A 25543-nucleotide genomic window follows, 5' to 3' on the forward strand; every position below is an offset into this window, starting at 1 on the left:
CTTAAATTGATTAAAAGATTCTGCTTTAACCACCGATGATGGTAAACGGTTCCACATAGTAACAGTTGATGAAAAAATGAGAATTTGTAGGAGTCAACTCTGGTTGCTGGCTGCGAAAGCTTGTAAGAGTGACCATGGAGGGTACTGTGTAAGTTTGAATATGTTAGGGGTAAGCTATGCTGCACATACATAAGACCATTAATTATTTTATACATCATCATCAATTTTTGCAGGTTTCTTCTTACATATCCCAATGGGTAACAAAATCCACATGCAAACAGCTAGCAAATCAAACTATGCCAATGCTTTTGTGCAAGGATACGATACAGCATGCCTATAGGATACACAACACCTTACCCAGCAAGCGTGGGTACAAGAATAAACTATACGCCTTCCAATTATGGCCCACCAAGCATATAGCAATAAAACCAGAGCTAGAGCTCTTAAATTGCGTACCACAGTATTTACTACTTACAGATAGGTGCGGATGGGTTATCTCAAGCACTGACAGTCCGGCATTCCAGACCGTGGTTCCTGTTCCCGTTTCGTACTAAACATGGCCTCGCCAATTAGCTGGTTTGTCACAGTATTCCGAGCAAGTGAATACTGATAGACTTTCTCTTCTTAAGAATAGGTTCAAGGATACATCGCGGTTTACACACAAAAACCCTTGGTAATCTAATACGGTGATTTACTGACCAAATTTCGGGAAATTCAGTATAAACGTTACTCCTTATGAAGTCGAAGCATAAAGTTTACGCCTCAGTCCGAGTTTATACCCTGGGTATAAAAGGTCTTGGTGTAAAGATTAAACTTCAAAAGTATAAAGTTTATACTTCGTTTTTTGCAGTGTAACTAAATAGTTCAGTTGCAAGTAACATGTAATATGTAGAGTATGTTTTCAAATTCCGGACACCTAAATCATTGTTAGATTCTCACTTAGCTAATTCTAGATATATTTTTGTATAGCTATCTTATGTTTGCACAAATTTTGTGTTTGTGATTTATTGTTGTATGATGTTAGCTATATGAAATTGTAATTGCAATTGACGTGTTGTAAGTTTCTGCTGCCATGGCATTATTGTAGAGTGTAATTTGCTGTTAGTTGTAGTTGTTGTGATTTATCTTGTCGTGATTAAGATTATTAATCTATTTTGTGTGACTTAAATAGCTAGGCTAGCTGAACATCAATTAATCGCATAATTAATTTTGCTGATTATTATCTGTGCTTGTATATGTGACTGTCTCTGGGAAAACCGGTCTTATTGCCCATTTAAAAGTATCGAGAAACATCGGTTTTAAACATTCAGTGTGTTGTAGCTGGCCAATGGTGGTAGGTACGCATACCAAATTTTCACACGTTTCACAGCAATTTCTTACCTTCCTGATCATCCACTGAAGAAGTAGTCAGCAGCTAAGTTTCCCGCCATTTTAGATAGTTTTTAAACCGAGGTTGTCTGTACCAGGCGAGCTCCAGAAGGGTGGGAGGCGGGGGCCCTGGAAGGCGGGCAAGATGGTGTTCAAAAATTGAAAAGAAACGTGCTGGGATGAACTGGGCCAAGTTATAGGCCATTTAGGGCTCAGAACTGGCTAAAATGAAAGGAAATTTACAGTACAGGTCATTGTCCAACACCACGGAGCTGTACAGCCACACACAGCCATCACCTGGTTGGCCAGGGCTCCATCAAGACCCCAGACCACACGTACGGCTCGCCACTGTGCTCTGAAAAAGCAGCCAGCAAAAGCAGACCACTTCACTCTGGTCGACTGTGGCAGTGAAACTTGATAGTGCATTCATTAAGCTTTGTGTTTGTGTGAAAAAATCAAACTTCCTGTCTAAGAACGGTTTTCGTAGATCCAGTCACATATACTCTTTGTAAGAGGTTTTGCACAGTAAACAATAATAAATAATTATATAACCAAGTACTAAGAATAATACGAAACGCGGTTAAAATTACGTAATAAATAAATAAATAAATAAATAATTAAATAAATAATTAAATAATTAATAATTAATGTTTGAGAAAACTACGAGGCCTAGAGACATGAACTAACCGGGGATAGATTCGCCTGTGAATGAAGGCACAAACGTATAATCGTCGCTCCTGTTTGTGCTGATGACTTGACCATACGTGTAATTCTATATAACGCCCAGTACCACACCCTTGCTTAATTACTTACATATTGCGCGAAGAAGATTAGTGATGCCCGTGCAGGAGAGCCAGAAGCCACTTGTGTAAACAAGAAGATTACAGAAGCCACTTGTGTAAACAAGAAGATTACAAGTAAGTTTTTATGTTTGTAACATCTCAAGTCTCCATGCCAGCTGCCAGTGGATTCACTGATTCATGTAAATAAACAATACAAGAAAACATTAAACTGACATATGCCACGCTCTTTACAATAAGCTTACAGTTACATATAAAATACAAGTAAACAATTTTGTCTTGTGCAGCTGGCATGGCGAACTTTCTTTGTGTTGGTGTCAGGCAATTCAATACGTGCTTAATCTTTTTTGCCTTCACCTGGCGTAGCTACTAGGCTCTAGTGGCTTGGCTGTCTTCCTTTATCTGGTTCATCTGGCTTGCATACGCCTACAGCATTGTGTAGCTATCTCCTGAAAGTTGTGTATGCATAACTATGGTGTGTCACCCATCACTGTGCCATTGCTACATCACTGATGAACCTTACTTAGCTCTAGTTGATGTTGATATGCATTGCTGTATATTGGCTAATAATTTTTATCTGCATGGTGATGTTGCCTATAATGTATTGCTGCATACAATACTGCAATAATGTATAGTTCTCTCCTGTATGTTTTGTATACATACTGTATACTTTGTACACATCACTGTGCCATTTATACCACACCAATGATGTACTGGCACTTAGCTACTGGTGGCCTTTAGTTACGATGCCACTATTGTGTTATATCTGTCACCACTGTGACATATTGAGTTGATTTGGGGATAATGCATTCACCACCTAATAGCCTCACCGGGGGGCTGTCACGTTGGTGTATGTACTTGGTTATATGTGACGCGGTCCTAGTAATAATATTAATAATAATAATAATAAATGGGCTCCCTCGAACGTGACATACTGGCGACGAGGATGACTACTACGATTGGGAAAATGCAAGAATTTGACCCGACAAGTGATCGGATTTCCACGTACCTAGAGAGAGCAGAAATGTTCTTTCAAGCTAACGAGATAGCAGAGAACAAAAGGGTCGCAGTGTTGTTATCAATAATTGGAGGAAAGACTTATTCACTACTGAGCGACCTCCTGGCACCAGAAAAGCCAGCCTCCAAATCGTTTGCTGTAGCTACTGTCAGAAACTCTGAGGAGGCACTACGAACCGAAGCCAGTGATTATCGCGGAGAGGTTTCAGTTTCATCGCAGAAACCATACTGCTAACGAGTCAGTAGCTGAATACGAAGCCGAATTGCGTCGTTTAGCAACTCATTGTGCTTTTGGAAATTACCTTGAAGAAGCCATCCGCGACCGTATCGTCTGTGGCCTTCGAAACGAGAGTATACAGAAGCGTCTTTTAGTAGAGGCTTAACTCACACAGCAACAGGCAAATCTGCCACTAAGAATTTTGATGGAAAAAAATTTCCTAAGAGTACTACTCATGGACCAAGGAAAAATAACTGGGTATCAGCAACAGGCACAGATACTGTGGAGACAGAAACTTTTCCAGAATCAGCCATTCTGACAGTTGGTGACCACAACAATAAGCCCATTACAGTTCAGATGGAGCTCAATGGACAGCAAGTCCTGATGGAAGTGGATACAGGAGCAGCAATCTCTCTAATGTCAATGATCACCCAAAAGCAGTTGTTTCCCAAAGTGAAATTGATGAAGTCCAGAACACAACTACAGACTTACACAGCAGAGTCATTGGCAGTGTTGGGCACCATACAAGTGAAGGTGAGATATGGTACCTATGTGGGAATACATACACTCTATTTTGTGAATGGGCAGGGGCCAACATTTTTGGAGTGTGATTGGTTAATGAAAATTAGGCTGGACTGGCATAATTTAGGTGTAGCTACTGTACACAGTAAACAACCTCCTCTGAAAGCTGTGATAGACAAATATGGTGATGTATTTACCAATGAGTTCGGCACTTTCAAGGGGTTTAAGGTTAAACTGATTGTGTAGCCAGCTGCAGACACAAAGCCTCAGTTTTGTAGACCCAGACAGGTACCCTATGCATTGAGAGATGCAGTTAATCAACAATTGAAACATTTAGAAGATACTGGAGTCATAGAGAGTGTACCTTACAGTGAGTGGGCAACACCTTTAGTAGCTGTGCCAAAGAGAGATGGTGGAGTCAGACTATGTGGCGACTACAAGAAAACTTTGAATCCTTACTTAGAGACTGATCAGTACCCTTTGCCACGTCCTGAGGATCTGATGACTTGCCTAACTGGTGGATGTAAATTTACTAAACTTGACCTATCGGCAGCATACCAACAAATGCTATTGGACACAGAATCTTGCCCTTATGTGACCATCAACACACAACGAGGATTATACAGATATCTGCATCTACCGTTTGGGGTATCCTCAGCCCCTGCAGTTTTTCAGAAAGCGATGGACGCCATCCTTCTGGCACTCTCCCATGTTGTCTGTTACTTCAATGACATACTGGTGACGGGCTCATCTGAAGAAGAACACCTTAGAAATCTATCTGAAGTACTTGCCAGATTATCCAAACATGGTCTAAGACTGAAGCGAGAGAAATGTAGTTTTATGCAGGACAGTGTTGAGTACTTGGGGCACCGAATTGATGCAGAAGGTGTACACACATCAGCCAGTAAAGTAGAAGCAATTGTCAAAGCTCCAGCTCCTAAGAACATTACTGAACTGTGTTCCTTCTAAGGAATGGTGAATTACTACGGAAAGTTTATTCAGAATGTGGCTTCAAAACTTCACCCACTACATGTCTTGCTTAAGAATGGAGTGAAATGAAACTGGTCAGATGAATGTTCACAAGTTTTCACACAGATCAAGAAGTGTCTTAGTGAGGCCACAGTCTTGGTTCATTTTGATCCAAAGCTGCCTGTCAGACTGGCCGGTGATGTGTAAAATTACGGAATCGGTGCTGTGTTATCTCATGTTGACCATGATGGCCAAGAGCACCCTATTTCCTTTACTTCTCGCAGTTTGTCTTCTAGTGAAAAAAACTATTTACAAGTTGAGAAAGAGGCTCTGTCATTGACTCATGGGATCCGCAAGTTTTGTAATTACATTTACGGTCGTCAGTTTACATTAGTTACAGATCACCATCCTTTAACTGCTTTGTTTGGTCCCAAAAATGGAGTTCCTGCATTAGCAGCAGGCAGATTACAGCGTTGTGAACTTTATTTATCATCTTACAATTATACAATTGAATTCAGACCTACCAAGGCTCATGCCAATGTAGATGGCCTTTCTAGACTGCCATTACCTGCTAACACTGATGGTGAGTGGACGTGCTTGTCTGAAGTGTCTTTGTATAATGTGTCTCAGATTAATACTGTGTCTGTATCTGTTGTTGATTTGTGTAAAGCAACCCAATCTGATCCCTTGTTAAGCAAAGTGTATTACTACCTGCAAAGAGGTTGGCCTAAAACATGTCCAGATTCTCTTAAGCCATTTTGGTCCTGCAGAACAGAACTGTCGATTGAAGAGGGATGTATCCTATGGGGTATTAGAGTTCTTGTTCCCAAGAAATTACAGTCTAGAGTTTTAGAGATGCTCCATGAAGGTCACGTGGGTGTAGTCAGAGTGAAGCAAGTAGCCCGGAGTCATGTCTAGTGGCCCTGTATTGATAAAGATATAGAACAGTTGGTTAAGGGTTGTAAAAGTTGTCAGCAAGATCAAAGAGCCCCAGTTGCAGCTCCACTACATCCATGGCTTTGGCCGTCTAAGCCTTGGACCAGAATACATTTAGACTTTTCAGGACCTTTCATGAGTAAAACTTTTCTGATAGCTGTTGATGCTTGTTCCAAGTGGCCAGAAATTATAGACGTGTCCTCCACCACTGCCACTAACACAATCAAGGTGCTTAGAGAAATATTTTCAAGACATGGACTCCCTGAGCAAATCGTAAGTGACAATGGTCCACAGTTCATTTCTGCTGAATTTTCAGAGTTTTGTAAAGGGAATGGCATCAAACATTTACAAGTGGCACTTTATCATCCAGCATCAAATGGCCTAGCCAAATGTATGGTACAAATTTTCAAACAATCTATGTGCCGAAGTAACAATGATGGCATTCCTTTTCCTCAAAGACTTGCAAATTTTCTATTGATGTATAGAACAGCCCCACATTGTACAACAAACATTGCTCCTTGTGAACTACTGATGGGTCGTGCACTACGAACACGATTAGATATGTTGCAACCGAATCTTGAGTCAAAAGTGTGTTTAGAACAAACTAAACAGAAGCAAAGTCATGATCAACATAGTAAACTTCGCAATTTCAAACCAGGTGACACTGTCTGGATCAGAGATTTTCATGGTATTGACAAGTGGAGGTCAGGAGTAGTTATTGAATGTCTTGGCCCTGTTTCATACATGGTTGAAGTACAAGATGGTTCAGTACATAGTTGATTACATTCATGACCGAGTGGATAATTCAAGTGTTCCTATCAGTTTGTCAACCAGTCAATCTTCTGAAGAGTCTCCTTTAGTTACATTTCCAGTAGAACACTATGACTCATCTCAGCAGTCACCACCCACTGCTAGTTCACAGAACAGTACAAGCTCATCATCAGTAGTAACTCCTTCGAACACTGCCATTAGACGAAACCCTGCAAGAGACAGGAAACCTCCCAAATGCTTTCAAAATTGAGGCAGGAGAGATGTGATGTATTGTTGTATGATGTTATATGATGAAATTGTAATTGCAATTGACGTGTTGTAAGTTTCTGCTGCCATGGCATTATTGTAGAGAGTAACTTGCTGTTAGTTGTAGTTGCTGTGATTTATCTTGTCGTGATAAAGATTATTAATCTATCTTGTGTGACTTAAATGACCTCCCCCGAACATGACAGTGTTGACCCGGTATACAGGCAGTGCCTTTACCAGTAATTAAAAATACTACAGTGGAACCTGTCTAAAGCGGTCACCTTTGGGCCAGAAATATTTGGCCTTTATAGAGAGGTGGCTGCCTAACTCAGTATCCTCTATAAAGCAGCCATAGGCAACAAACCAAGGTTTGGCCTTTATACGAAGATTCCTGGGATTATAGCTATCTTCACACATGCCTACATTTCAATACATTACTTACATAGCTAAAAGGCATAAACAAAGTAGCAGAAAGAATGACCAACAAGAGCCAGAAGATACTGTATGGAGACATTATCACTAGGCTGCATTGCTACAAAGCCAGTGAAGGAAAAGCTGTAGTTTAACTTTTATTTTAGACTAGAAAGACAGTTAGCTGGTAACTGCACAATTGTAAATTCAGGAAGTAATGAGGACTGATGAAGAAAGTTTCCGGAGTGAGAGGACGGAGCAGGGACACACGTGAGCTTCCATGAGGCAGATGGACATCCTTTTTTTGTGTAGCTGTATTTGTCTCAATAGTTGTTGTATTCTGCAGTGATTATATGGTAAAGGAAACTAATAATCACACTTGTTGTGATTGAACTCGAAGGGCGCTGAGAGTAAGAACGACCTTACAAATCAACATATAGTGAGGTGAAATTTATATAGAATCATGCGAAGAGACAAAGCCATGGAGCAGTTATAAGCTTACCTATACAGAACACAACTGTGAGTATAAACTTTACTAACCATCATGGCTGTTGCTGACCACTTTGTGAGAGGTTTTTTGTATAATGAAGTGCTATTTGGGACTTCAAAGGCTGGCTGTTATACATACAGAGGCATAGCCAAGGGGGGGCAAGGGGAGGCATTTGCCCACCCATCACCATAGTGTGTTTTAAAAAAAAAATCCTCCGTCACAAGTTTACCAGTATTAAACTGGCACGCAAATGACTATAAATTATGTGCACTACTACGCGGTATCACCAGGGGTTGCTAGTGAATGTGCACACACAACATTCAACTCACACTGTGAAAAAGGTGGGATATAAGATTGGATTTCCAGTGGCTTATTGAATCTAAACCAAAACAGCCAAGCTGTAAAAAAAGAGTGCAGCCCCCAAGGTGAAAAAAGATGTGAAATCCAAGGTGGCGGCCAAGAAATGGCTGTGATGGTAGGTTAATGGCAAAAAGTTTAATTACGACAATTCAGGTGAATTTGTGTTGCCTCCTCCTATAAAATTCAGCACTAAATTCACCTGAATTGCCGTAATTAAAATTTTTGCCATTAACCTACCATCACAGCTATTTCTTGGCCGCCACCTTGGATTTCACATCTTTTTTTCACCTTGGGGGCCGCACTCCATTTTTAAAGCTTGGCTGTTTTGGTTTAGATATCACTTCTTTTTGCATTGCAAGCCACAAAGCTGGCCATATGGCTTTGATGCTTCTTTTTAACTTGTAAGGAATTGTGGAAGAAAGGAAGTAATTGTGTGTATAGCTTTTGTCTGATGAAATATTTGTATGTTTAACATTGAATGATGATTATCATATACTGTAGTTAATAAGGTGACTTCTTACATTACTGAACTGTAGCTGAAACTCTCATTGTTTGTAGCTGTACACTTTTCAGGGTGATTTGTTTCTAGCTGAACTCTCTACACTGATGATTTGTTTCTAGCTGAACTCTCTACAGAGTGATTTCTTTGCAGCTGAACTCTCTACATGGTGATTTCCTTGTAGCTAAACTCTCTACAAGGTGACTTGTTCAAGCTGAACTCTCTACAGGGTGGCTGAATTCTCTACAGGGTGATTTGTTTTCAACTGAACTCTCTACAAGATAATTTGTTTCTAGCTGATCTCTCTATAATGTAACTTGACTGTAGCTGAACTTTCTACAGGATGGTAATTCTTTGTAGCTGATCTCTCTACAGGGTGACTTGTTTCTAGCTGATCTCTCTACAGGGTGACTTGTTTCTAGCTGATCTCTGGATGATTTGTTTCTAGCTAATCTCTCTACACGGTGACTTGTTTCTAGTTGAACTCTCTATAGGGTTATCTGTTTGTAATTGAACTCTCTACAGGATGGTTTCTTTGTAGCTGATCTCTCTTCAGGGTGACTTGTTTCCAGCTGATTTCTCTACAGGGTGACCTGTTTCTAGCTGATCACTGGATGACTTGTTTCTAGCTGATCTCTCTATAAGGTGGCTTGTTTCTAGCTGAACTCTCTATAGGGTTTTCTGTTTGCAATTGAACTCTCCACAGGATGGTTTCTTTGTAGCTGATCTCTCTACAGGGTGACTTGTTTCTAGCTGATCTCTGGATGACTTATTTCTAGCTGATCTCTCTACACGGTGACTTGTTTCTAGCTGAACTCTCTATAGGGTTTTCTGTTTGCAATTGAAGTCTCTACAGGATGGTTTCTTTGTAGCTGATCTCTCTACAGGGTGACTTGTTTCTAGCTGATCTCTGGATGACTTATTTCTAGCTGATCTCTCTACACGGTGACTTGTTTCTAGCTGAACTCTCTATAGGGATTTCTGTTTGTAATTGAACTCTCTACAGGATGGTTTCTTTGTAGCTGATCTCTCTTCAGGGTGACTTGTTTCCAGCTGATTTCTCTACAGGGCGACCTGTTTCTAGCTGATCACTGGATGACTTGTTTCTAGCTGATCTCTCTATAAGGTGGCTTGTTTCTAGCTGAACTCTCTATAAGGTGGCTTGTTTCTAGCTGAACTCTCTATAAGGTGGCTTGTTTCTAGCTGAACTCTCTATAGGGTTATCTGTTTGTAATTGAACTCTCTACAGGATGGTTTCTTTGTAGCTGATCTCTCTTCAGGGTGACTTGTTTCCAGCTGATTTCTCTACAGGGTGACCTGTTTCTAGCTGATCACTGGATGACTTATTTCTAGCTGATCTCTCTATAAGGTGGCTTGTTTCTAGCTGAACTCTCTATAGGGTTTTCTGTTTGCAATTGAACTCTCCACAGGATGGTTTCTTTGTAGCTGATCTCTCTACAGGGTGACTTGTTTCTAGCTGATCTCTGGATGACTTATTTCTAGCTGATCTCTCTACACGGTGACTTGTTTCTAGCTGAACTCTCTATAGGGTTTTCTGTTTGCAATTGAAGTCTCTACAGGATGGTTTCTTTGTAGCTGATCTCTCTACAGGGTGACTTGTTTCTAGCTGATCTCTGGATGACTTATTTCTAGCTGATCTCTCTACACGGTGACTTGTTTCTAGCTGAACTCTCTATAGGGATTTCTGTTTGTAATTGAACTCTCTACAGGATGGTTTCTTTGTAGCTGATCTCTCTTCAGGGTGACTTGTTTCCAGCTGATTTCTCTACAGGGCGACCTGTTTCTAGCTGATCACTGGATGACTTGTTTCTAGCTGATCTCTCTATAAGGTGGCTTGTTTCTAGCTGAACTCTCTATAAGGTGGCTTGTTTCTAGCTGAACTCTCTATAAGGTGGCTTGTTTCTAGCTGAACTCTCTATAGGGATTTCTGTTTGTAATTGAACTCTCTACAGGATGGTTTCTTTGTAGCTGATCTCTCTTCAGGGTGACTTGTTTCCAGCTGATTTCTCTACAGGGTGACCTGTTTCTAGCTGATCACTGGATGACTTGTTTCTAGCTGATCTCTCTATAAGGTGGCTTGTTTCTAGCTGAACTCTCTATAGGGTTTTCTGTTTGCAATTGAAGTCTCTACAGGATGGTTTCTTTGTAGCTGATCTCTCTACAGGGTGACTTGTTTCCAGCTGATCTCTGGATGACTTATTTCTAGCTGATCTCTCTACATGGTGACTTTTTTCTAGCTGAACTCTCTATAGGGATTTCTGTTTGTAATTGAACTCTCTACAGGATGGTTTCTTTGTAGCTACTCTCTCTATGGGATGACTTGTTTCTAGCTGATCTCTCTACAGGGTGAACTTGATTCTGGCTGAACTCTCTACAGATGATTTGTTTGCAGCTGAACTCTCTACATGGTGGTTTCTTTGTAGCTGAACTCTCTACAAGGTGATTTCTTCTAGTTGATCTCTCTACAGGGTGATCCATTCGTAGCTGAACTTTCTACAGGGTGATTTGTTTGCAGCTGAACTCTTTATATGATGGTTTCTTTGTAGGTGAACTCTATACAAGGTACCTTCTTCTCTATAGGGTGACTTGTTTGTAGCTGAACTATCTGCAGGGTGATTTTTTTGTAGTTGAACTCTCTACAAGGTGATCCTTCTAACTGATCTCTCTACAGGATGACTTGTTTCTAGCTGAACTCTGTACAGGGTGATCTGTTCATAGCTGCACTCTCTACAGGGTGATAAGTTTGCAGCTGAACTCTCTACATGGTGGTTTCTTTGTAACTAAACTCTCTATAAGGTGATGTCTTGTAGCTGATCTCTCTACTGGATGACTTGTTTCTAGCTGATCTCTCTAAGGTGACTTGTTTCTAGCTGAACTCTCTATAGGTTTTTCTGTTTGCAATTGAACTCTCCACAGGATGGTTTCTTTGTAGCTGATCTCTCTACAGGGTGACTTGTATCTCTCTCTACAGGGTGACTTGTTTTTAGCTGATCTCTCTACAGAGTGAACTTGTTTCTAGCTGAACTCTCTACAGATGATTTGTTTGCAGCTGAACTCTCTACATGGTGGTTTCTTTGTAGCTGAACTCTCTACAAGGTAATTTCTTCTAGCTGATCTCTCTACAGACATAGCTGAACTTTCTACATCGTGATTTGTTTGCAGCTGAACTCTTTATATGATGGTTTCTTTGTAGCTGAGCTCTGTACAAGGTAACTTCTTCTAGCTGATCTCTCTATAGGGTAACTTGTTTGTAGCTGAACTATCTGCAGGGTGATTTGTTTGTAGTTGAACTCTTTAAAAGATGATCCTTCTAGTGATCTCTCTACAGGATGACTTTTTCTAGCTGAACTCTGTACAGGGTGATCTGTTCATAGCTGCACTCTCTACAGGGTGATATGTTTGCAGCTGAACTCTCTACATGGTGGTTTCTTTGTAACTAAACTCTCTATAAGGTGATGCCTTGTAGCTGATCTCTCTACTGGATGGCCCCCCCCCCCCTTCAAGAAATTGCATACAAGATCGAGATACTCTAATAGAGCAGTCAATTACTCTAATAAAGCAGTCACAATGTTCATGAGGCAGTGTAGCTTACCTATGAAGCTATAAATAGGATTTTATTTTACATAACAGACGTGATATAGTTGGTAAGGATAACTAGCTATTATTGTCGTGACCTTTTTTTTTTTTTTTGGTCTTCAACTGGTTTTCAGCAAGTTTTTTTGGTCTTCAACTGTTTCTCAGAAAGGTGCCCCCCCTCTTTCCAAACTCTGGATCCGCCCCTGCTATGGAGTTATAACATGTTTGTATAGCTGAACTCTTTACAGGGTGGTTTTTTGATTGGTTGCTGAACTCTCCAGCTACACGGTGACCTGTTTGTACTACAGAGTGACTTGTTTGTAGCTGAACTCTCTACAGAGTGACTTACTTGTAGCTGAACATTGCATAAAGTAACTTGTTTGTAGCTGATCTAGATGAACTTTCTACTGGGTAGCTTTTTTGTAGCCGAACCCTTTATGCAGTGACTTGTTTGTAGCTGAATTCTCTACAGAGTGACTTGTTGTCTCTACAAGGTGACTTATTTAAAGCTGAATTCTCTTCAGTGTGACTTATAATGTTCTGAATCTCTACAGCAACATATTTGTAGCTGAACTCTCTACAGGGTGACTTGCTTGTAGCTGAATTGTCTATAAGATTAACTGTTTGTAGCTGAACTCCCTACAGAATAACTTGCAATGTAATATAATTCTATAATGGAGCAAGTTATAAACGTAGCTGAATGCTCTATTAGGGTGACTGTTCTATTAGAATATCTCGATCTCGCATATGCTACACGTAGTTGGCTTTGGAATCAGAACTCAGTGGTTTGTAATCCGATTCTTCTGTACTACTGCAAGGACTTTCTATGATAATTATTCCAGCTACACACCGATTTTTAGCTCACTGCTCTAAGCGGTTTGCCTGGTAGGCGTGAAAACTAATAGTCTTTTATTTATAAAAAATCGATCGTGTAATTGTGATACAGGTGGGGTTTTGTGTCATATCTCGTTGGCCTTTAACTGGATTCCTTTCAAACCATAAAAAGGCACTCCTACGATAGTTACTCCATCTACATAGTAATTTGCAGCTCATTCCTTCAAGCAGTTTACCCTGTGGGCGTGACAGACCTTCGACCTTATTTTACGCAAATTATCGGTAATAACTCCGTGAATCTTCATCAGATTCCTACCAAACTTGGTACTGAGATTCGCCTTAATGCGCCCTTTAAGTGTGCCAAATTTCAGCTCGATTGGAGCACGAATTCGTGTTTTATGGCGGATTTTGCAAAGTGTGCGAAAAGTAGAAGAAAAAACCTAAGCTTTGGCCGCTCGTATCTCGGAAATGGCTAAAGCGAGTTTCTTCAAATTTGGAATGTGGACTCCCCTACCTATAGCCGGCACTTCTGCAGCAACTTTGGTTTCAATCGGATAAGGAATCACGGAGCTACAAAAGTGTGAAAATCGCGTTTACTTTCTTCCTGTAAATATACACACGGTGTGGCGCGCCGGCTTCTTGCGCCGCACGACACATTACCGTGTGTCTTGATACAAATAAGCCTTAATATAAATCCTGTATTATACTCATCTTATACTTTAGTATAATGCACACTATACTATTGCATATGTGACAGGGCCTGCAATAATAGGTAGGGTCCGTAATCCGAAAAATCAACTTTTACAAATCGATCCCCCTACCATTGTGGGATGTTCATTGTGGTATCCCATTGCTAGATACACCATGAAACCGGAGGCACGATTGTTGTCTTCACAGAAATATCGATTTTAATATTTCGTGAGAAGCAAAAATTGTTTTTAAAATTTCGTGCTCCACACAAAGAACAGGATAGAACTTGCTGCTTAGCTAGATATTATCTAGAGTTAATGTAGTTAAAAGTAATAAGCAAATAATTCACTGGGTTCTAGGCACAGGGTTGCTTTCTCTCAAAAAGCAGAAAACGAAACACAAATTTTTGAATTCAAACTGCCCTACCAGCCAAGGCAAGAAAAGCCAACTCTTTCTCATAGGGATGTGATAAGGTTGGATGCATAGTCTGTCTATTCTGTTAGTCTGGAAAGGATCTGAGACTTCTCACCATCTGGGTGAAGAACGTCAAAATTTTCGTGCGTCATTTCAAGGGATTCTCTCAATGGTACCAAAGTGCTTTCCAGTACTTCTGATGCCACACTGGTCACTTAATTTTGTTTAGAATGATGATAAATGATGGATCAAAACGTTTGGTAGTAGTAGTAGTTGGTGTTCTGTGATTTCATATGATGCAGTATACCAGCAGCTCCACCCAGCTCGAATCAAAAATGAAAGATTTTGTGCTTTTTTCGGTTTGGTTTTGGATGTTTTGCAGCATAATGGTGATGTAGGATGATCTAGTAAAGATTTGAAGTGTGAGAGGTGAAGTCAAATTTGTACGATTTTACTGCCTCCCTTGATGCATATAGCTTAGAGCGAAGCGTGGAAGCCGTGGATGAAATAATAATTGACAACTGCTGCTACCAAACGTTCAGGGACATCTTTTGCCATAGTTTTAGTTTATAATTGATGGTTGTTGTGGCTGCAGAAGCACTGGAAATGGCTAGAAAGCGCGACATAATTCTTTGATGCTGCAGAAAATTTTGATGCTCGTCACCCAGATGGTGAGAAGTCTCAGATCTTTTCCAAACTAACAGCATAGACAGACTATGCACCCAACTGTATTAAAACACTATGAGGAAGAGTTGGCTTCTCTCGTCCTAGGTGGTAGGGCAGTTTGAATTCGAAACTTCATATCTCTTTGTCTGTTTTTTCAAAGAAACCAACCCTGACGCTGTGCCGGGCACCCAGCAAATCATTTACTTATTTCTGTGCGTACTTTTCAACTACATCATCTCTGGATACGATTTGGCTAAGTAGCAAGTTTCATTCGGTCCTTTGTGTGGAGCACGAAATTTTAAAAATAAATATTGCATCTTGCGAGATACTGAAAACAATATTTCTGTGAAGACAACAATCGTGCCTCCGGTTTCATGGTGGATCAAGCAATGGAATACTACAATGAACATCCCACAATGATAGGGGGATTGGTTTGTAGAAGTTGATTTTTCGGATTGCGGACCCTATAATAGGGCATGTGGGTACATGATTTTTGCCTACTTTTTCACACTTTCATCACTCATAACTTTTTATACTATTATACTATGACATTGCAAATTTCAGCTCTTCGTAGGCATTTTAAAGGCATCATGATGCAAGTTACAGAATGAAAATACTTTTCCAGTACTGAGATATGACCTGGGTGTAGTTTGTGCCCACATGCCGTTTTCGCAGGCCTGGTCACATATATGGTTTCAGTTTATTTACCACATTACCTGAAATAGCTTATATCTAATATAAGGCCCACACTATACCATCACATAATGTATATGGGTTCAGTATATTTAACACATTAACTAACGCCTTACATGAGATTGTTAGTATAATACAGGTTATACCAAGCTTTTTTGTATTCAATAAGCCACTGGAAATACCATCTTATATCCCTCTTTTTTCACAGTGTCACTTGTGAATCCACCGAGCGAAAATATTAGAGACACATAAGTTAACCTAGATTACTCACGTGATAGAACATTTTCGAAACTATAGAGTGAGCCGCTCTAAGTGCCTAGCCGCGGCAGGAGTCGCAACTCACAAGTGACAAAGGTGACCAGATGACGCTACGAACCTACAGCCTACGATGCGATAAAGTGTTAAATTAATGTACCAAGTTTATTCTCTCGAGTCGATGACACTAGATCTTTGTACGGCTGTGCAGTCTATCTTTTTACTTTGTCAGTCAGTCAGGTGCATCAGTCACAAGCTTACAAGCTCTGCTAGCAAGAAAGACAGGTGGGATGATTCATGCAATACGTGGCATTTGAATTTCGCAGAGTGAAGTGAGTGAACATGTCATCCTGTCAACAGTGTGCTAGGACTGCAGCACAGGCTGTGGCTAACGTAAAGTAACTTGTATTTGCACTAGAATATGAACAATATAGCTCTACCGGACTGTGGATGAATTTGTTGGAGTATAGTGATTATTATTATGATTATTATTATTATTGAGCAGTCACCCCTGCTGGAGTGCTCAGATTTTCCCAAATACATGCAACACATACAATTACAATAATGATTGTAGTCCGGTTCTAAAAATGTCAGCATCTGCTACTTAAATAAGATCCACTGGTAAAGAGTTCCAATCATTTTGTTTTTGAAAAATAACTATTTTGGTGTGCTGTGGTAGATACATGTGGTTGTGGCACGTGCGATGATGCTCGACGAATATACCTCCATTGAATCATTGATAAATAAGTGATAAGCAATTAGTACTGAAATAGTTACGTAGCTAGTTGTGTAAGCTGTAATAATACAACATCGTAACTATGTTGGCTAGCCCACCATTGGGTCATTAGCCTTTTTTGCAATCATGAATGATGTTGAGCGTTTCTTGGGGGCATACCTATATACTCCTCCATTACCTTATGGCTAGCTATGCTCCTGTATTCGTGTTATAGAGGTGACCGCTTAATGCAAACTATTTCTGTACAAACTGATCGGAAATCGGTCAGGGCCATAGTCACGTAGGCTTTATGCTGAGGTGACCGCCCAACTCAGGTGACCGTTAAGAGAGGTTCCACTGTAATACTAACCTGTGCCAAAAACAGCCCAGCTGTAAAAAAGGCGAGGCCAAGAATGCACAAGTACATGTTCATGGAGTAACTACAACCAAAAGACATGATCTCAAAATCTGGCCAAGAAAGCATTTACAGTATAGGCACTTTTGTGCATTCATTTTCTATATGGTTCACATTATCACATCCAGCTAGTTGTACATGTGTGCTTGCAATATAAACAATACTACTGAGATGATAAAAGATATTGCACTGCATTGTTACCAAAATTAATTTAACTAAAAATTTACAATTGGTTTCTACTTGGCTATCTTTTTGCAAATAAAAAGATGGCCAAGTAGAAACCAATTGTAAATTTTTAGTTAAATTAATTTTGGTAACAATGCAGTGTAATATCTTAGATAGCCAAGTAGAAACCAATTGTAAATTTTTAGTTAAATTAATTTTGGTAACAACGCAGTGTAATATCTTTTATCATCTCAGTAGTATTGTTTATATTGCAAGCACACATGTACAACTAGCTGGATGTGATAATGTGAAGCATATAGAAAATGAATGCACAAAAGTGCCTATACTGTAATTGCTTTCTTGGCCAAGTTTTGAGATCATGTCTTTTGGTTGTAGTTACTCCATGAACATGTACTTGTGCATTCTTGGCCTCCCTTTTTTACAGCTGGGCTGTTTTTGGCACAGGATATCACTACTTTTTGTTGAGTAGAGAACATACAGTTAGGTATTATATTACATAGGAGACACTGCATGCATGCATGCATGCATAATAACAGCTTCAGCAACAGATTAGCTAGCTAAATTAGTAGCAAAAGCTTCCGAGTTCAGTGTTTAGAAGCGCTACTAAAAGTGACTTGCTAAGAGAAAATTCATTCAAACTGTGAAAATAATGTTCAAATTCCCGCAAGGACTCACGTGATATCTCGCGTGATGTTTCACGTAAATAAGAACCGGCAAAGTCGAGGCTACTGTTCTTGCTGAAGCAGTGGGTTGGTGATATAATTAGTCTAGTCGAAATCTGTTCGTGACAAAGTGGAGCCGAATCAGCTGCGAGTTGTTGCTGAATGTATGCCTCGGAATGGACATGCCGCCTGACAGCACCGAGTGCATCACACTATTCTCCCAGCGAATTGCCGGGTAAGTTTGTGTATGGCTAAGTCATTGTACACGGCTATATAACTACCGTTGTAATTTTAGACAGGAATCTCCTATGCCATAGTAGCTTCCTGGGATTATATACTATGCTTGTGTAGGCCAGAACCTCGTAGCTAGCTGGCTTCAGTGTTCTAGCTGACCGTGAACAAGTTGAGCTGAACCCTGAGAAAACAGCTAAAAATGAAAGAGGAATTTTTCTCAACGTTTCAACCAACCTTACAACAAAGATGTCAAGAGCAGACAAGTGCTTCCACCAACAGTTCAGGAAAGGTTAATAGGCTATATACTTTTATGGCTTCCTATAATGTATGGTGAAAACATTGGCTATAAATAATGTGTCAGGCATTTGAATGATTAGCGGGTAAGTCAATACTACAAATGAGTTAATATTTTTGAGGGCTTAGCTCAATGCGTACATACAGTATACCGTAATTACTACTGTATATAGTCTAGGACCTGGCTTGAGTTTGTATGCACTTAATTTAGGAGAGGATAACTCAATTGTTCTTGGCTAATTTGACCCCAAGGAATAAGATGGGATATGTGCCAAATGCTCTATCCGGGGCGAAATACCCAAAAATGACCACGCCCTTTTTTTGGAAGACATTTCACTTGTATTTTCTAAAACGCTGCAACTGTAGACTTGCTAAGGTGCTCAAAATGTTTATAATGGCCATATTTAGGGGGAACATTGAAGGATACAAAATGTATACTTGCAATTTGATGTTAAATTTATTAAGTAAGGGTAAATAATGCATGTTAGGACCTAATTAGTACATGCAACTGCGACACCTGCATGCATATACCTGATAAATCTAGTTATAGGAGGTCAGCTGGATATGCATGTAGCTACATGCCTAAAAATGAGATAAATGCCAGCACAGCTGCATGCCTAAAATTTTATTAAATGAGATAAATACTAGCACAGCTACATGCCTGTTATTTTTGGTTCTATTAAATGAGCAGTACAGCTGCTTATCTGTCATTTTGGTTCTGGCAAAGTGAAAGAGACTCCCTTGTTTATATAATAAAGCAAGAACTACAAGATCTGGAGAGAGAAAGGTCCATCACCAGTGTAATGGTAAGACAAAATAAGCATGCAATTTCTGTGGGCTAGATTATAAGTAGTGAATGGTGATACTCCATGTTGAGAAACACATTTCCCTACAGGATGAGGTACGACTTACTGCTCCTTGTGCTGCACCAAAGGCAATCAACCTTGATGAGTGTATCCTATGTCAAAAAAAGAAGCGATCTGAATACCTCTCTAGTGGTGAAACTGGCAGGAGTTGTATTGTTTCACTTGCCAAACAAATAGAGAGTAGTGACATTTGGGCAGCTAGGGTGACAGTGTCAGAGCAAGGTATCATTAAATACTATGCCTCTTCATGCTACAGAAGTTTTCAGAGGGATGTGACAAAAACTGTTAGCACATTAGCTCAACCAGAGCAATCTGAATCACCTGAGCAGGCCTAGGGACTTGGAAATGATCCAACAGAACAGCGATGCAAAAGATTTAAGCCTAGTGAAGCTATAAATGTCTGCATTTTTTGTGGAGCAGATCGCAAGACTGTCAAGCAAAAAAAAGATTCACACACTATACAGAGTCTGTGAAAAACCAATGGCCCAAAAACTATTGAATGCAGCTATGTTATTTAAAGACCAAGTCTACACTGAGACAGCAGCAATGTGTGATGTAAATGATGTTTTTGCAGCTGATATCTTATTCCATGACTACTGTTGCAAGGACTATATATTTCAATAAATATCAGGCTAAAATAGCAGAAATAATGGGGAACCTTGAAATGGAGGACTCGGTAGCTACCAAAGATGATACTTTCAAGGCTAGATTCTTGGCCCTTAACCTTGATTTCAGCAAGTCAGCACACAGTCTGACATCCATCAGAGATAGGTTAAATGAAGGTTCAGCTGATATGGTGTCTAACAGATCTGTGAAGCAATTAATCATTGAGCTATATGGTGATGCTGTCTGCTTTACATACCCAAGTAATAAACGAAAATCCCAGATGGTACTTTGTACTAATAGCTGAACCTTCATTTAACCTATCTCTGATGGATGTCAGACTTTTCCAGTGATTTTAGAGAATTTTTGGTCATCTTCTACCAGCAAAAGTGCTTTCCAAGCATTCTATGTTGAATGGCTCACCACCAATTATCATGGCTCCAAACCTTTATATCTTGGTATATCACCACAAGCATGGATAGTGTCGGCTGGTTGTGCTTCTGTATTTCCTCAGCTCAACTGCACACATGAGGAAGCTGATGGCAGGATGATGTTTCATATACAAGACATCTTAAGTCGCTGGTCGGGACCTACATCCATGACACTGTCATCAGGTGATACAGATGTCTTTGTGTGCCTACTGTACCACCTTACAGTGAATTGGAGAGACTTTGGTCTACAAGAACTCTGGCTAATTCGCAATTCTGGAATGAGAAGAGTGATCTTGCCACTCCACGACATTTGCAGTGCATTGGGAAATGACTTGATCGAGTGCCTTCCAGCAATTCATGCGCTAACTGGATGTGATACCACCAGCAAGATAGCAACCAAGTCTGCAGCCCTAAATGCTGTTCAGAAACCAGGAAGTTTTTCTTTGGTGCTTGATTTGAACTCTCCAGAGCTAACAGAAAGCTCAATACAGATGGCAGAGACATACTTGGTCAAATGTCTCAAACCAACAACGGATCTGGAGACATTTGATGACCTACGTCTTGCTGCATTCAATAGCAATGCCCTCAAGTTGGACTTTGCAAGAACTACTTGCAACTTCAACCAATGCAAGGAAGCATATTCATAGAGCATACTATCAAGTGCAGCTGTGGGTTCAAGCACCATTTAGAGATGCCACTTTGACCATGGATGCTGAGGCTTATGGTTTTGAAAGAAGGGAAAATATAATGGTACCTGAGATTGTGATCTAGCTCTAAACCTGAAGGCCTGCCAGATCCCTGCACATGTGGCAAGTGTGCTCGCAAGAATGGGTGTTGTTGCAGAGTAGCTGGAATTAAGTGCTGGAATTAAGTGCTGCAAGTACTGTAAATGTAAGGGAGGTGACAGTTGCCAAAACCCAATTACTGAATAAACATAACATTATTTATAATCATGTTTGCATTTTATTGTAATGCTAAACTCAATGATATATCTATATATACTCTATATTCTTCATTTACCCCCTAAATATGGCCATTCTAAACATTTTGAGCACCACAGGAACTCTACAGTAGCAATGTTTTAGAAGATACAGTGATATGTTTTCCAAAAAAGGGCGTGGCCATTTTGGGGGATTTCGCCCCGGATAGAGCATTTGGCACATATCCCATCTTATTCCTTGGGGTCAAATTAGTCTAGAACAGTTGAGTTATCCTCTCCTAAATTAAGTGCATACAAATTTAAGCCAGGTCCTCCACTAATAGTAAAAAACTTTAACGAATAGCATTCAATTCGCCAAAGTTTTTTTCACCAATTGTTTTAGATGATCACATGAGCATATTGAGTAACTAGAACTTGAGATGAAGGTTAGCTCGTACCACCACGCAATAAAGATTGAGCTGACTTTGGAGATCTTGATCTTTCTAGGCAGTTGTAAGCACTCCTTGGGATGGCATTTTATTCGCACGTCAGTTAGTTCATCGTCTTGTGGTGGATTTGGCCAAATACTTTGATATACGTGATAACCTCTACTATTGGAGTTCACTGAAAAAAGCAAATACACGGTCGCTCTTGGCATCGCAGGAGATCGGAGAAGCATGCCTTTGCTAGTACGTCGCTAGATCAGTAGCTACAAAATTACTGCTACAACAATGCTAGCTACCTAGCTATACACTTACTACACTACTTAACTGATGAGTTGACACCTTGTCATTTTTATCCTTACGTACCGCACAGTAAAAACTTTGGTGAATATTATTTTAATCGCCAAAGTTTTTTCCGCCTATTTTTTTAACAGAGGGGTTTCATCACAATTTTTTACCGCCAACGTTTTTTACTATACGGTATGCATCAATTTATTGATGTGATAATAATATGAGCAGATCTGATGGACCCTACTATATAGCAACTGGGCAGATATATAGAGTTATGTATACTCTGATATAATTGTTGAGTGTTGTAGTTTGCCAATGGTCAAAGCTAAATTAACCATTTTAGATATATTTTTGTGATTTTGAAGGTGTCAGGAAAACTCCAGTTAGGGGCAGGCAATAAAAGATTAGTTTTCAAAACAGGAGAGGAACATGCTTAGGCCCGCAAGGTATGGGTTTAATCTACTTACCCCTGTAGATGTACCATATTATATATAATGTACGTATCAATGTATTGCCCTACTACCCCCCCTCCCCCTCGGACATATATGGGGCTATAGTGGGCACAACCGAATGTTAAATGCCCCATGGTAGGGCAAACCTATTGTGTCAAATCTCCACCATTGGCTCCAGTTGCAACGGGGAGATTTGACATAGCGTAGAAAAAATACTTGGTTGCTTAATGAATGATTGTCAAATGCCCCATATAGTGAAGCAGCAGTTTTATGTCAATTTGCCTTGTAAAGCCCTACTTACATCCAAGGGGGGTGGTAGGGTAACACATTGGTAGATGCATAGTGAGTTTGCATCATAAACCTTGTGTTGAAATTTAGTCTGTCTTGCTTTTTTCATGCTTATAGTAGCTAATGTGCTTATCCTCAAACAATCAGGACTGGAAAAACTACAAAATTGTCTTCTACTTTTATCTATCAACTATCCAATCACTGATAGTTTATTAAAATTTCCTTTGCTGTTGTAACTTGTTTACCATTATGCTATAACCATTAGTCCCTCCTAGTTCATATGTTTCCTAGCAACAAAAATTGTTATGTCAACAATGTAGGTGAGAACCACAAAAGAAGTCAAGTAATATATTCCAAAATTGGTCATCAACTGCTGCAGTATGCTGAATACATCTTGGGAATGACTATGTTGGATGCTCACTTTAACAATTATCATAATAGTGGAGTAAGTGTTTATTGACATGTTAGTCTGACTATGATTACCAGTGTTGGGCAAGTTACTTTTTAAAAGTAACTAGTTACATATTACATATTACTTGCAACTGAACTATTTAGTTACAGTTACATATTATCCATAAAAATAAAGTAACTATAATAATATTACATATTATATTACTTTGTGTCCACAGCCTTAAGCTGTCACGTGTGAAACTACCACCTTATCACGTGACATGATTTCATTGTTGGGCAATGTGCAAATCTTGGTTATAAGCAAGAAGCTGGTAAATAAGCTTCACTCAATAGGTTTCATTACTTTGTAGTGGCTAGGCGTTACTCAGTGGATTACTAACGAGATTACTAACTCTGTTACTTGTAGTAATAATATTACGTAATATTAGACTCGTTACAGTAACTATATTACTTTGGTAACGCGTTACATTTGTAAGTAAAGTAACTTAAGTTATATTACCTGTTTTTATAGCGTATTTCGTTATATTACTTAGGTACCACAAAAGTAATAATATTACGTAACGCATTACATAAGTAACGCGTTACTCCCAACACTGATGACTACATGTTTTTAGTTAGCTGTGCCTTACCATACTGTATCCCTTTCTGTATATGCAGGGTGAATACTGATGTTGTGACTGTTGGTGGGTGAGTTTATGGTCAATGGACAAATCCCGCAAATGGTGAAGAAAAAATAATATTTGGTACCAAGACCCCACTACTATATTATGAACTCTTGGTGGTACTTCATAGCCAAACACTAGTGTATCTGGCTTCTTGTGCTATTGTAGTCATTTTTTTAATTTTATGGGATCAAATGTTTACCATTACAATATATCATGCAATCATTAAAGAGTTTCTATAATTGTGGGTGAGTCGGTGGGGTCTATTCTACGGAACGGAACGGAACGGAACGAAACGGAATGATGGACTAAACTGCGGAACGGAATGCTTTCTCAGATTGAAGCTTGCAGCTTACCATTGCTGTACAAGTTATCAGTGGCACTTCCAGCAGGTAATCAAACGTACCCCCAAGAAAGATAAAACGAATTTAAGGATCGATTGTGGGTTCTTGTTGGTTGTCATTAGTAACGAAGTACTAATTGTGGGAATAGCTGACTCAGTGTGTTCATCTTCGGATATACCAAGTAGGGAACTTAATGCATGACTTGTTTTTACTAGTATGTGAGTTATTTTTACTTGACTTTAGAATGTACAGTCTGAGGCCCAGCCTTTCTAATCGGCGTAAATCAGTATGTGTATAGCTACACTACAAAGGAAACAAGTATGGTGACAAGCTGAATCAACTCAGTCTAAGCAGAATCTAAAGGAATTTTGTGCAGTGTGTGAGGAGCAAACATTCAGATACCTCAAGGAGGCTATATTGTGTGAACATCAATGATTCATTAACAGAGTAGTGGACTATTGTCAGATATCTCAGCCTGAGTACTGAGTTGAATTCTGGATGGGGTCTATTTTACAGAATGGAATGCTTTCTGAATCAACTTGCAGCTTGGCTAGCTGCTATCATTGCCGAAATTGCATTTTATCAGTGGAACCTCCAGGAAAATGGAATAGGATAATTATAAAACATTAATTAAGTGATTGTTTAGGTAATCATGACTTTATTCAGTCTAATAAACAGAATATATGGTTGATTGAGTGAGGTATCATTTTCAGAATGTTCAGACGACCAGTGATGAGATGCATGGATTTTTGTTGTGGTTGGAGACATTAAATATCCAAAAGCAAACTGACTGTATAATATTAATTTACTTTCTTTATATTTTCTCAATTTTGAGCCTGTATACAAATAATTGAATTTTCCTTGTCAATAGAAATCCTAGAATAAGATGGGAGAGAAACTTATCTTTGTTTACCTATACTGTACAACCAAGAGTTCGTAATACTGATTTGTATGGGGGAGAGTGTCTAACTCTCAGTATGGCCTGTACAAACACCCTGCGTAAAGTTCACCTTTCATCAAATCAACACCTTTACTGGGGGGTAGAAAACTGTTGATTAGTGTTGCTGAAGAAGATAAAGCCTTTGTTCTGAAATAAGGCCAAGGTGTTACTTTAAGCAGGGTGTTTGGTGAATGCATTCAAGTTAGACACTCTCCACCTTATTATGAACTCTTCGTACAACTTCAAAGGAAAATGAAGAAAACATACAGATGAATCAATAAAATCACTACAGTAAGGTGAATTACAGACTAGTGAGATCTTGGTTAATTAATGACAATGGTTGGAGATTAAGTGTGGTAGCTTCTTGTTCTTGAATATGTTGCAAAGTGGAAGTACAAATCAAAATGGGATATCAATTTCATTATGAAAAATTTGTATACATAAATAATCTAGCATTACTATTTCATTTGTCCTCCACTTAAACATGCTAGTGTCAGTACATTGGCAGTGAGTCTACCTTGAATTTTCAACTCTAGAGTAGATCCAACACAGGACAGCCCACACTGTAACAAATACATGTGATCCCATTGTAATTTCATGGACCAGCTGGACCGGGAATCACTTGAAAATAG

The 25543-nt window shown here is 39.5% G+C and overlaps 1 protein-coding gene across 2 annotated transcripts in view; it reads left to right on the forward strand.

The window, feature by feature from the left end:
• Positions 1-25543, forward strand: part of LOC136254748 (uncharacterized) — a 304047-nt gene that overhangs the window by 13857 nt on the left and 264647 nt on the right. The gene's annotated exons all lie outside the window — the stretch shown is intronic.

Source organism: Dysidea avara, chromosome 4, assembly GCF_963678975.1.
Source record: "Dysidea avara chromosome 4, odDysAvar1.4, whole genome shotgun sequence".
NCBI lineage: Eukaryota > Metazoa > Porifera > Demospongiae > Dictyoceratida > Dysideidae > Dysidea > Dysidea avara.